The 11,746-nt window shown below is 34.4% G+C and overlaps 1 pseudogene across 1 annotated transcript; it reads left to right on the plus strand.

Annotated features, from left to right (window-relative positions):
- Positions 1–1,312: 1,312 nt before the first annotated feature.
- Positions 1,313–1,982, plus strand: LOC309859284 (cleavage and polyadenylation specificity factor subunit 5 pseudogene; annotated as a pseudogene). The gene has a single exon. The product of its transcript is annotated as a cleavage and polyadenylation specificity factor subunit 5 pseudogene (transcript).
- Positions 1,983–11,746: the final 9,764 nt, after the last annotated feature.

Here is an 11,746-nt window from a genome sequence, read left to right on the forward strand (position 1 = left end):
GATTTACTAATTTCTTGGAAGCTATAAAGGGTGATCATTCTTCTTTGCCCCCTCTCCTACTGCCAACTTTTTTAAAAAAATACTTTCTTTTAGCCCATGCTCCTGCTAAAATGTATTATTTCAGCCCTTGAGGCAAAAATACAATTATACATCTTTTAAAATTAATGACTTAAATCTCTAGGTACTAACATGGAGAAAAGTTCACAAAATATCATTTCATGAAAACAAGAGAGTATTACAGAATGATAAATGTTTATTTTGTGAAATTCTGGAACTGTTTTAATAAACTGTTATCACAAAATCTGTTGATATTATGAAACATGTTTACATGAGCATAGATATGTAAGATATTTAAGAAGCAAAACAATTACCTCTATGAATCTCAAAATCATATAACTTGATAAAACACACATTTTATTTTTAATAATTATTATAGTGAAAATATTAGTAAAACTAAAATTTTTAAAGATTAGTCTACATTTTATGAAAATGTTACTTGCTTATAATAGATTAAATTAATTTTTTTAAGGATTTTATTTATTTATTTGACAGAGAGAGATCACAAGTAGGCAGAGAGGCAGGCAGAGAAAGAGAGAGGAGGAAGCAGGCTCCCCACCAAGGAGAGAGCCCGATGCGGGGCTCAATCCCAGGATGCTGGGATCATGACCTGAGCCGAAGGCAGAGGCTTTAACCCTCTGAGCCACCCAGATGCCCTCTAGATTAAATTGTTTTAATTGTGTCAGGGCACATAGTTTTTCTAGTTTATGAACATGTTTGCTCTTTCTGCTCTCCACATCTATTTACCCTTCTTTTCTGTAGTTTTACCTTGATTGTCAATTCTGTATTTACCACTCTTACACAGTTCATATACTTTAGAAAAGTAGAAAAGTAGACACCAGTACCAACTTCAGGATTAGTCCCTAGTTGGCTTAGTTTAGGGTGATTGATATAAGAAGCTTAATTCAAGCAAATGAATAAAATCTATAAAATGTATTTTTGCATACTGAAACATAATTTCCCACTCTTCAAATGTTTCTGGGAGACACTTTATCTTTCTGTGTGATAGAAAGCTGGAAGTCTATAGAGCCTGGAAATTTCTGGAAGCCATTTTATAAGTTTGAGAAAAAACAATAATAAAAAAAAACTGAACTTCATTAAGACAGACAAATAAGTCTCCTCTTGTGCTCTCATGTTAATGGCAGGTGGCATGTGCTGAGGGGGACACAAATAACCATTGCTGACACAGGGTGAGTCTCCCTGCCTGCCCCATTTCCTCTTGCTGTTAGTACTGGAGCTAGCCAGCATGTCCAGGATGTCCATAGCACTACCCACTCACTCACAAACCAGCTGACCTCAGGGGGTCAATCAGTCTGGCGACAAGTACAGCCAGGAGATCAAGCCCCTCACCCTGGAGGAAACCATCAACCTTTACACTCTTACCGATTATGCTTTTGGTACAAGGAGTATTTCTAAGAGAAGGACAGCTCTGCTGCACCCAGATTTCAGTGCATGAGGGAGGAATTTGATAAAATTGGAATGAGAAGGACTACAGAAGGGATTCTGCTTGTACATGGCTATCTCATGTGTTACTGCTAAAGCTAAGAACAACTTTCTTCAAATTACCTGGTGGTGAACTCAAGCCGGAGGAGATGAAGTTGAAGGACTAAAGCACTTAATGACAAAAGTCATCAAGATGGAGCCCTGCAGGACTAGATCACTGATAACTGCTTTGGTAACTGGTGGAGACCAAAATTTGAATCTCCTCATTATCCATATATTCCTGCACATATTACAAAACCCAAGGAACATTAAGTTGTTTTTGGTTCAAATTCAAGGGAGAGCCTTGTACACAGACCTAAAAATTACAAGCTGGTAGCTGTTAAAATTGTTGTTAAAATTATATGATAATGCACCAGGATTTAGGCCCATCTAGTTTCAGACTCCCTCAGCTTCTGAGCAGGTTCAATTTTATGGACGACTGAATTGTTGTACAGTGGAGAAGTAAAAGAAGTCATCTCTGTGAGCACAGATAAATGATGTAGAATAAACATGGTAGGAAAGGTTGTCATTTGTTTTGTTTTGTTTTGTTTAGTGTGTGTGGTTTTTTTTTTTTTTAATTTTTATCTCTTTCTCAATCCCTAAATTGCAACCTACTTTCTTCTGTTATTTGAATAATAAAGTTGATATGAAGAACTAGATAGTGGTGTAAACAAATGTGATGATAATTTTTAATTTACTTTTGGCTCTACTCATACTTTTTTGTACAACATTGAAGAACATGGACTTCTTATTTGTATTTTCTTAAATTTCACATTTAACTTGTAAAATTCTCTAAGAAAAGAAGAAAAAGAAAGACAAACAAAATAGGTCTCTAACGATAGGAGTGAATCATCAGATCAAACCTGCTGTACGTCATCCTAACTCTGCAATAATTTTTGCATATTCTTAAAGTCAATGTGAGTCCTATATTCTTATATTTGTAAATGAAAAACTCCTAAAAAACACAAAATAAGTGATTAATCTTAATGTGTGGACTTGGGTAACCTAATGATATATTCTTTCAGGTTGGGAGGTTAGAAATATTTCTAAAATGTATTAAAATTATTTCCTGTGGTAATGATTAACTCACAGGATTTGCCTTCTAAGGGTATAGTTTAGGAGATTAGAAGTAAAATGCAGCTTTTGGATTATATTTTTATATTTCAGTACTATAAAGGCAAATATTGGTGGAAATGTGAGAAATAGGTTTCTTCAATTATAATAGTGGGAAAGTTAGTTTAAAAATCCATTCTTGAGGCCATTCTGACAGTATTTCATCAAACTGAATTTGCACACATCACAGGATCTAAGAACAACTCCTGAGTTTGTATTTCAGAGAAATCATCATATAGGAATTCTCATTAAGGATGATGCAACATATGTGAAGATGCTCATTATATCAATAACTGAATTATATTGTATCAGATTATTGGAGACAATCTAAATTTTGAATGGGTAAATATGAGATAGATATACACCATGGAATAGAGTTAAAAGCAATAAACTAGGCTATACAGAACCTAAAAATAGTGCTTAGTGGAAACATTTGGAAACAAAATAAAACCTAAGGTGAGTACTCACTATGTAAATCTGTATAAATTTGTATAAATTAACAATAAATATATCTTCAAAAACACATGTTTTTAAAAGCTACATACAAACCCAAAAGTCCATATCACACGGCCTAAAACTATCTCCTATAGACAGTGTGGTAGGGTGAGAGTGGAGAGTGGGGAAAAAGAAAACAAAATGTATCAGTAAGGGTAATAACATCGGATTCTGCATAAACTAATAATATGTCCCCGTGAAGCAAAAAGAATGATTAACTCAAACTTTGTCCAGGCTCCAAGTATAATAATAGTATTAAAGTAACATACCTTGAGAATCAGATTTTTGTTTTTGTTTTAAAGATTTTATTTATTTATTTAACAGATCACAAGTAGGCAGAGAGACAGGCAAGGGGGCGGGGGGGGGGGGTGGAGAGCCTATGTGGGGCTTAATCCCAGGACAGACCTTGGGATCATGACCTGAGCAGAGGTTTATCCTCCCAGCCACCCAGGCACCCCTGTTTTGTCTTTTATTTTGTTTTGTTTTGTTTTGTTTTTAAGATTTTATTTATTTGAGAGGAGCAAGAGCAGGGTCAGAGACAAAGTGAGAGGAAGAAGCAGAGTCCCCCGCTGAGTGGGCACCCTGACCCAAGGCTCAATCCCAGGATCTTGGGATCATGATTGAGCCATCCAGGTACTCTGAAAATCAGGAATTTAAATTTAGCCTTATTTGACATCAAACTTGCTTATTTCACTGCCCTACATTGTTCCTAATATAAATCTCATTTAATTCATTCAAAAAATAATTTTAAAATAATATCACGTTAACTGTATTGAGACAGAAAGGGTCTTTTCAAAACATCACTGAATAAGTAATTCAATATCCCTGAAGGCTAGGATTCAAAGCTGGCAATCATAAGAGTGATCTATCACAGTCAGAATGTTGGGAATTACTGGGTTGTAGGGTTAGCAATGAAAACATACTTTGCAGAGATTTATTATGGGATTTCAATTTGATTTGCCCCAGGCTATTAATGGTAACAAAGCTCTGTTTCCACATATCCAGGGGCTTTACGGTCAGCAATATATCATTATGTCTCCCACTTTTATATTCTTCAATTTGTCTAGACCTCAGTAGGGTCACAAATGTGGCTGTGAATGTCTATGTCTTCTGTGACTTACATTTTTTAAATAAATAGATAAGCACACTTACTATAATGTGGTAAATACAAAGGAAAAAAAAAAAAAACTTTTAGAAGTTTTTTTAAAACTGCCTGATTATAATTTGAGCATTTTACAGATAGAATTTTGAAGTCAATTATTATCATCTCAGATAAAGTTTAAAAAGGCACTATTAGAATGTCTCCAATATTCATGAATTTTAATCCTTGTCATATCAGTTATTCACTGTTGCATAAAAAGCTACACAAAAATTAATAGATTAAAACAATATTTTGCTTTAGCCCAGATATCTTAAATTTTATCAGGTGCTGTTTCTTTTATCAATGCATACCAAGCTGGGGCAGTTCCTAGTATGTGGTAACCCAAGGACCCGTTTTCAAAGCGCCTCACTGATACCTAGAAGCTTGGTGCTGGTACTCAGCTGCAAACAGGTGGAGTATAATTTAGAAGTACCACTTCCTCTTCATGTCGCCTTCTCCATGACTGAGCATACAAACAACAGAAAAAAAAATGCAATGGCTTTTTTTCTGACATAGTGTTGGGATTCATAAAATACCACGTTCACCATATTCTATTGGTTATGGTTACCTGCAAAATCCTACCAGTTTAAAGGAGAGGAAAACATATATCACACAATCGTGGGTGAGTTTTAAGGTTCTGCAAGACTGAAAAGGGAAATATTGCTTCAAAAATATATTTCAAATGTTTCAAAAAATTAATTCTGCCCTTTTGTATTATAATGGCTAAGATCTGTGAATTAGAAATGTTAAAAGTTGACACATTTTCCTTGTTATCTATCTCAAAAGAAGAGTTTGCAATATTTTACTTTTAAATATGATATTTTGCTCTAGAAAATGTTGTTGTTATTCAGCGGATTTAGACATTTTCTTGTAAGTTTTCCATTTTTAATTTTTTATGACTGAAATGGGAGGTTTTGTCCCTTTAAGATGCTGTATTCATTTTATTTTTATTTGTAATCTTGGATTAAATATCTGCGACTGAGACCATAATTTCCCTTTATATAATGTTCTTTTCCTACTCTGGAATCGAGTTTATGATGGGTGTTAATTGTAGCTGGTTAATAATTGTAGATAGTTATTATTATGTATTTGAAATCATTTAATAACAATAAGACTCTTCGATTTTTTTCATTCACTTTGTGTCAGCCCTTGGTAAGTTTTTATCTTTAGAGATCTTTCTATTTTCTCTACATTTTCATGTATGTTATTATGGAGATATTAATAATATCCTCTATTTTTTTCAATAACTCTAGATTCTGTATTTATACCCATTTTTCAATTTTTGGCATGGTTATTTGTGCTTACTATTTTATTTTATTGTCGTATTGGTTTGAATTTTTATAAATAGTATGATACATTTCACAGAAACAATTTGTTTGCTGATTCTGTTTTACATTTTCACTTTATTACCCCATATTCTTCTTATAATTATGCCTTTCTTTCTACATTTAGTAGATATAATTTGTTGTTCTAGTTTACCTTGCACATCTCTCAATTTTTTCCTTTGTAATATATCATCAGACAACATTTGTATGTGCATTCAAACTGAAAAATGTTATTTTTTCTAGAGAATAGAATCATTTATTACTATGAAATATTCCTCTTTATAGTATTTCTTTTTTGCTGTTGATTCACTGTGTTTAATATTAACATAGTTACACAGACTATATTTTGTTTAGCAATTGCGATGTTAGTACAGAGAATTTCGTATGGCCAAGTTAATAAAATAATGGCATCTTTTAGAACCAGATACAATTTTAAAATTAAGAATTTAATATTGTCATAATACTTTTAACTAAATTACAGGTTTTATTTCAATTTCTCCAGATTTTCCACTAATGCCTTTTTCAGTTTCAGGATCTAATCTAAGATACTACAGTGCAATCATTTTCTATGACTCCTTATTTTCCTTCTAAGTAGACAAATGACAGTCTAGTTTTGGTTCATTTTTATTTCTAGTTGCAGTATTTCATGGTCCCAAACTAAAATCCATCTCCTTTCTCACCCCTTCAAGCCCTATGCTGTAATTTTTATACTCCCACTCCTGCAAAGCTGTCGAAAGTATTCATCCTCTTGTCTGTTAAGCTTTCTGTCCTGGTTCCTCTTTTATGTCCATCGTTTGGACTTTGGCTAGGTGATATTTTACAACACTGATAATTCTTTCATGTGTTCTAGGTGTTCTCAATGGGAGAGTGTCTGCAAAGCACGTGCCTTCCATTAATCAAAGTTGAAATATCTAACAGTTTTATAAGTAATCAAAACTGAGTTGTTGGAGTTACTCTATGGTCAGCATCCCTTTCATCTTTCAAGCAGTTAGGACTATTAAGCAACATATGTGCATTCTCTCTTCTCTACTGAGATTCTATCTACACTGTATGACTAACTCATAGCATGCTAAAAGCAAAAGACTAAGTTTGAGCTTCTTTTCCCTCTATGTGCTTTCCATATACACATAATGTATATAGTGTATATATTTTCTATGCTAAAATAAAAGTACCCTCTTCTGATATGCCAAAAGTATAAACAAATATTCATCATTCAGCATATATATTTTTAGTACCTACTGTTCTACCATGCATTGGATATAACTCAAATGTGGGATTGGGAATTTCAGAAAAAAAATATAAATAATTGTAATAATACATTTATGGGCAAAAGTAGAATTATACAATATGTTCAAAATGGGGGGCTATAAAAGGAATAGAGGGTTGGCACTTTTCATAGTTTCTGTTCAGGAGCCAAGTATACCCTTGCCCCATCTGGGGTATTTAGTGAAATGTGTTTTAGTAGTTTGATCAAGATGGCATGGGAAGAAGAGAACATAGAATAAAATCATAAAGCAAAAGCAGCAAATGTCAAATGGACAAGGCTCTTATGTAGCAAAAAATACAGAGAGGAAAAAATGTCTTGTTTTACTAAATCATCTTCTTTCACTACACCATGTGTCTTTCTGGAACATAAATTGCCAAGTTAGACTAGCAAAAGAACTCAACTCTGTGTCATGTAACTGAAATCACTCAGTGCAGATAAATATTACTTGTATTGAGAAACAAGGCAGAAGATCACAGGGAAGAGAGGAAAAAATGAAATGGGATGAAACCAGAGAGGGAGACAAACCATAAGAGACTCTTAATCTCAGGAAACAAACTGAGGGTTGGCGGAGTGAAGGGGTTGGTGAGAGGCATGGGTGGCTGGATGATAGACATTGGGGTGGGTATGTGTTATGGTGAGCACTGTGAATTGTGTAAGACTGATGAATCACAGACCTGTACCCCTGAAACAAACAATACATTAAATGTTATTTTTAAAAAAGGAAGAAAGAAAGAAAGAAAGAAAGAAAGAAAGAAAGAAAGAAAGAAAGAAAGAAAGAAAGAAAGAAAGAAAGAAAGAGTGATAGGTGCGATACTGAATGATGTACTATAATTGGCGATTCTCTCTCATTACTATGGGCTTCCTTTGAAGTAGCTTAATAATGATGGGCTTAGACCTGACTCATCTTCAACTCAGAAATCAATTACTTCTATTTACTAGTTTGTAAACACTGTATTTTAAGGTGTCCTGTCAGATTAGACACACTTGTTTGGTTTCCAAAAATAAGATGCTATAAAATATAATAAAAGAGCACTTGAAGCAGTTTAGTAAGTAAACAATATTTAAGATTAAAAAAAGATATTATTGGAAAATGTAGAGCATTCAACATAGCTCATCACTTGTGACCTATAAAGTCAAATTAAATAATAAGCATATAGGTTATATTCAATGACATCAAAATTTGTGATGTCTCTTGAGAACTCACTATCTTTAAAAACTAGTCTTGCAATGAAGTATTATCCATAGTTATGAAAGAGGGTGAGCCTATACTCTTAGTGAGATATTTTGTTACACTGTTTCATCACTAATGTTTTCAGGGATATTAACTCCAAAATATCAGTATAAGATACAACTTATGGAAATGAGCCAGCATCACAGTAAACAAAATAATTGGAGAAGATATGGCATATTTATTTGTGACACAATAACTGTCCAGAGTATTTTAATATGATTTCTTTTATCAAACCAGGACAGATCAGTGAATGTAATCCTAGAAATGCCTTTGGTTTTAAGAAAAAATAAAATAAAATAAAATAATAATAATAATGTAATCTTTCTTTTGTTTAAAAAAGTCAATGCTAAGTGCTATAAAAAAGACAGCACAGGGGCGCGTGGGTGGCTCAGTGGGTTAAAGCCTCTGCCTTTGGCTCGGGTCATGATCCCAGGTCCTGGGATCGAGCCCCGCATCGGGCTCTCTGCTCAGTAGCAAGCCTGCTTCTTCCTCTCTCTCTCTGCCTACTTCTGATCTCTGTCTGTCAAATAAATAAATAAAATCTTTAAAAAAAAAAAAAAGTACAGCTTTGTAGGATCTCAAAGTGTTTTGTTTTTAATAAACAGATTTTATTAATCTTTTCTAAGTAAAAACTAAAAAAGAAAAAAAAAACTTACTGAGAGAAAAATAATTTGCATGTGCTCCAGTGCCATCCACAAAATGCCTCAGCAGTACTTATTTATGGGCCAAATAAGATGCCTGACTCTCTAACACTTCGGGCATTTAAATGATTTTTGAAAACAAACAAAAAAGAAAGTGGTAGCTTGCGAATATCAAGCTCACTCAAATCACAGTCACCAAAGTCACTCAAGTCACCAAATAAATGTTTCCTTGCACCCTCAACCCTTATGAGGATTTTTTGCTCCCATCCTCCTACTCCTCAGAAGAATGGCAAGCTTTCTTTCCAAACATATTCTTTATTCCCATCTCAATCCATCTCACTGAGCCCCACATATATATCCCCATATATCCCAGTAAACTCCATCTTCTAGGCGCGTGTGTATGCAAACACACACACACACACACACACACACACACACACACAACACCCAATTCTCAAGACTGCTTCGCCAATAGTTCCTTAGATACTGAGCAGGTGATACTAACTTCTACTGCAGAGAAAAGAAATAAAATAGAAGCTATGAGACTTGCAGTGATACTTCCTGTCACCTAATTTAAAGTAATAATAGTATGTTTGTGTGTGGTAAACAGGAAAATGACATCTAAGAGATACCCACTACCTCATTGTCACAAGCTATGAATATGTTACTTTACATGGCAAAATAGACTTTGTAGATGAGATTAGATGGAATTCAAGAAGGAGTGATTATCTAGGTGGACTCAGTCTAATCAGAATTTTTTCATTCTGAGGTTAGAGACAGATGTTACTGTGACATGGTTAGATAGAACTAACGCTGCTGGTTTGGAAGGAGAAAGAGAATCATGAGCCAAGGACTGTGACAGTCTCTAGAAGCTGGAGAAAGCAAGAAAATGGATTCTTCCCTAGAACTTCTATGAAGGAATAGTCCTACAGACACATTGATTTTTAGCCCAGTGAGACTGCCAGATTTCTAAGCTAAAAGGCCAGAAAATAATCAACTTGTGCTGTTTTCATCCATTAAATTTGTGATAATTTGTTATAGCAGTGTTATAAAACTAATACAGTGGATATACACATATCTATATTTACATTTGTATATATACTATATAGTATATTTATACTATTTTAGTATATTAGTATATATATACTTATATATATACTAACCCTACATATTCATGGCAGAAAAATAGACACACACACACACACACACACATACACATAAGAAGTATAGTAAGACATTTGAAATGATATGCATTCACTTATTAGTGGTTATTTGTGATAGGCAAGGTCAGTGAGGTTGTTAATAAAGATAAAGGGAAACCTAGCTTTGTCAGTAATGTTCCAACTTAAAATTCTTCTAAATTCTAAAATACCATTTTTAAAGAATAATGTCTCTTGGGGACTCTTGGGTGGCTCAGTTAGTTAACTGCCTGCCTTTGGCTCAGCTCATGACCCCAGAGCCCTGGGATCAAGTCCCACATTGGGCCCCTTGCTCAGCAGGGAGTTTGCTTCTTCCTCCACCTGCAGCTCCTCCTATTTGTACGCTCTCTCTCAAATCTGATAAATAAATATATAAATAATAGTAGATAGATAAATCTTTAAAATTTTTAAACAATAATATTTCTTGGATAATGAATGTAACAAATTAATTAAAGTCTTTACAAGAAGAAAGTTGTAGGGGACAGAAGGAAATCAATGTAATTGAGAAAATTTACTTGCAAAACTGCTTCACGCATCATCCTTTTTGCCTATTTCCACTCTTCTGGGTGTTCAGTGGTGATCTGGGCCCCCAAGGTGAATATGGATCTAAACTTAGTAAATTAACTGTTTGTGTGGATGATACCAGCACTCACATCATAGTAGTACCTAAATTCTAGATTATTATTGTTAGAGTAAGCCGTTAGATAGGTTCTGATAGGATGCCTGCTTAATGGCCAGGAGACAGGAAGTCATGGACAACCATGAGGCAGTTAGAGGCCTGTCCTGGCAGCACTCCAAAACAAAGCCACAAGAAACCTAATCAAACCAGATGGGCCCAAGATGGCCAACAAAGTAGGCCAAAGTTTACATTATCCCTTCATTATACCACATAAACATACTAAAATCTCTTTCCTCTGGGTGCCATGACAGGAATCCCCTAACCAAATAAGAAATTAAAAGCAAGAAACCCTGCTTCCAAGAAATCCATGCCTCAAGAAATGAATATTCCACCCCTTTGTTATCAACTGTCAATAAAAGACAGGAACCTAAACCTCAGTGGGCACAGCTCTTGCGGGAGCTCACTTGCTCTTACATCTCAAGAGTCTACTTTCTCTTTGCAATGAAACTTCTAGCTATGCTTTTCTCTGACTTGTCCTTCAGCTATTTCCTGCAGCAAACTCAAGAATCTAGTATTCGTCGGCAGTTGAAATGCCAAGGCCTCAGAAGTCGCCCAGTTTCTGGTAACATGATGACAGTTAAATCAGTTAATAGTATCTACTGCCGAAGTGTTAATTATTTTATTATTATTATTATTATTATTATTTACTACATACAATCATGGATGGAGATCCTCATTCTGTGCATTCTGATATCTCATTTAGATTAAACCCTAAGATCTTTTGTGGCTTTGATTATATGAAACTTTTCTTAGTTTTAGCAAATCTGTCTCACACCCACTACTTTTACCACTAATTCCAAATTGAATATTCTCCACTAATTGTAGTTTCTACACATAATTATGTAAAGCTGAATTCTATTTTTCTTTCATTTGCTGCCATTATTGTCTCTCTTTCTGAAAGACATTCAGATCCATGAAGAATTGAACCCCTTCTTTACTGTCATCCTTTTAGAAAGGTTGATATCTAGGATCTATAAAGAACTCCTCAAACTCAACACACCCGAAACAGGCAATCATATCAAAAAATGGGCAGAAGATATGAATAGACACTTCTCCAATGAAGACATACAAATGGCTATCAGACACATGAAAAAATGTTCAACATCACTAGCCATC

This window comes from Mustela nivalis, assembly GCF_964662115.1.
Source record: "Mustela nivalis genome assembly, chromosome: 2".
NCBI classification, from domain to species: domain Eukaryota; kingdom Metazoa; phylum Chordata; class Mammalia; order Carnivora; family Mustelidae; genus Mustela; species Mustela nivalis.